Source organism: Phascolarctos cinereus, unplaced genomic scaffold (assembly GCF_003287225.1).
Source record: "Phascolarctos cinereus isolate Bilbo 61053 unplaced genomic scaffold, phaCin_HiC Scaffold_5;HRSCAF=322, whole genome shotgun sequence".
NCBI lineage: Eukaryota > Metazoa > Chordata > Mammalia > Diprotodontia > Phascolarctidae > Phascolarctos > Phascolarctos cinereus.
Genome location: NW_027555958.1, coordinates 389,294,642 through 389,297,245, shown reverse-complemented (window position 1 = coordinate 389,297,245; position 2,604 = coordinate 389,294,642). Strand labels below are relative to the sequence as shown.

Here is a 2,604-nt window from a genome sequence, read left to right as displayed (position 1 = left end):
AGTTTTGTTCTTGTTTTTTTCCTCCTATTTCAGGATTGCTTCAACAAGTACATGTTCATCTTAGTCATGCTATCCATCGTTTAAAATTTTTTTTTCTCATTTCTATTTCCTTTACCTGTCCAAATTGAATAATACTAACCTTGGAAGTATATACATATATAGTACTCTAGCTTCCTATTTCTATGGTAATTTGAGTTACTATTCTCCAGCCTTTTTCCATTCTCAGTATGTTCCATGACCCCCACCATACCCCTTGGTGTAACAGTCAGAACTCAATAGTATGTAACTGTGGAAAAACAAAGAACCAAACTATAGTTCCACAGAACTTGGCATAGTTCCTATTCCATAGTAGGTACTTAATAAATGCTTGTTGACTATTTAAACACTTCAACAAATGTTTTATCAGTGCAAATACTCTCTACAATGGAAAAGATAATAGCCTATTGCATTCTTAGCTACATTTCCCTGCCCCCACCCCCATAAATCTTCCATTGAATACCAACTCAAGAAAGTGAGTCTTTTATCCAAAGGGTCAATATTGTTGTCTCCTTAATTTTCCAACATTATTCTTTATGATGACTAATATTTTGCTGGCATTTCAGCCTCAGCAGCACTTTAAGTTGATATCCTTAAAGAACAATTTACTGAGACACAATAGTTAATTGTTTGTCATTTAACTTCTACATTGTATTATATAAATCTAAATATACTTGCCTACACTGAAACATATCTGCCCATGAACAGAGCATCCATTTATATTGTTTATTGTCACGTCGCATCAGTAATAGAGCACTAGCTTTAGAGCTAGGAAGACCTGGGTTGATGTCCCAGTTCTTATGCCTCCTGTGTATATGACCCTGGGCATATGCTTCTTTATGCTCTAGGCCATCGGGTAAAACTATAAATTGTATAGAAGCTGCTGTCCTCCATTGGTTGAAGGAATTTCTTCACCTATGAATTTCTTAAACCTGTAATGACACATATGTATTTCAAATCCTTTCTCACATCTAAGCTAGTTTACTAGACAAGACAAAGCAGTTTACTTCCCCAATCATTCATCCTTTCATCACTTGTTCTATTCAAATAACCTTTGCTGTGGAACTGTCAAGGGCTTTTTGAAAGTCCAAAATGATTATTTCTCACTATTTCCTGACTCTACAGTTTACTTCTCAAAAATGTTTAACAAATTCGCCAGACAAGATTTCCTCTTGACAAAACCCTTTTGTTCTTCCCCCCAATATTTAACTTTTTGTTTAATCATTTGGTAATTGCTCCCTTTATTATAGATGCTACCAGTTCAGGCTGTATGGAAGTAAGACTCATTATAGCCTATAATTCCCTTCATCCTCTGGGGAACTCTACAAAAGTGCAGGGGTCACATTTACAATCTGTCAGCCCTCTAGTACTATGGCTATTTGTAATGACAGGTAATGCACTTTGGCCAAACACTTCCCCAATTTCATCCTTGAATTCCTTGAGTACTCTCAGGCGAATGCCATCTGGTTCTAGTGATTTATCCTTGTATGTTTAATTTTTTTAAAAAAAATTGGTTTATACCTCTAGGAGTAATGATCATTTTTAATCTAGTAACTCCAACCTGTTAAATCATTCATTTCTTGAATGAATTGCTATTGTTATTTTTAGATGATTTACAGTATACATATACAAAATAGTGTTTTGATTTGACTCAGAAGACTTTGAAATTATTGACTTTTAAAATCTTGGATCTACCACTTCCTTCTTTCCCCAATTCACTTATTATCATCAGTAACTCATTGATAACACAACATCTGGTTGTTCCTAGCAGCAGCAGTGCCGGGAGAAGGAGGTGGATGAAACAGAAGGGGTGGTAGCTTCAAGACCCCCAAAAATGTCTGGTAACAATGACTGGTTTCAGAGTTCCCAGGTTCCTAGCTTTGCTCAGACATTATAGAAGAACTTGCCAGTTCAACCTTCTTCAATAGTGAATCCTCCTCCGGGATATTCATCATCAGAGAATTAGTGTATTAAATTTAGCTGGGGTGATTTATTACACAAATAACAGAATTGCTGCTTTCCAAAATATCCCTGACTAATTCAAATACTGTCCTTCATCCAAAGATGATTCCCAAAGAATTTATCATGAAGTACAAACATGGAGAGAAAAATCTAGTGTCAGCCCTCCATCAGTTAGCACAAACAGAACACGTACAACTTGACCTTAAAGAAACTGTGACAAAAGGTAATGTAACCGGTCCTTACTTTGCTTTTTATGCTGTGGTGGATGGTATTCAATATAAAACTGGACTGGGACAAAATAAAAAACAGTCTAGATCCAATGTAGCCAAGCTTGCCCTTCATGAGCTTTTGCAGCTGGATAAGCCTGAATCAAGGAATGTAGAAACTTCACCTCTCTATGCCTGACCATTTGGGCCTCAAGCTCCTAATGAAACCTAGACAGAGCTCCCAAAACAGCTATGTTTTCTCCTTCCTGAATGATTTTCTATGATGGTCTATAATGACCTGATTCTCCAAAATGGTGATGTCATGAGCTATGAGGAAAAACAACGGAGAAGCAAGCAGAAAGCTTTGGCTGTAAGATGCACCAAAATCCATGATAAAAAC

The 2,604-nt window shown here is 36.5% G+C and overlaps 1 pseudogene; it reads left to right on the top strand.

Moving 5' to 3' along the window:
* The first annotated feature begins 1,870 nt into the window (after positions 1-1,870).
* LOC110197667 (adenosine deaminase domain-containing protein 1 pseudogene) lies at positions 1,871-2,403 on the top strand (annotated as a pseudogene).
* Positions 2,404-2,604: the final 201 nt, after the last annotated feature.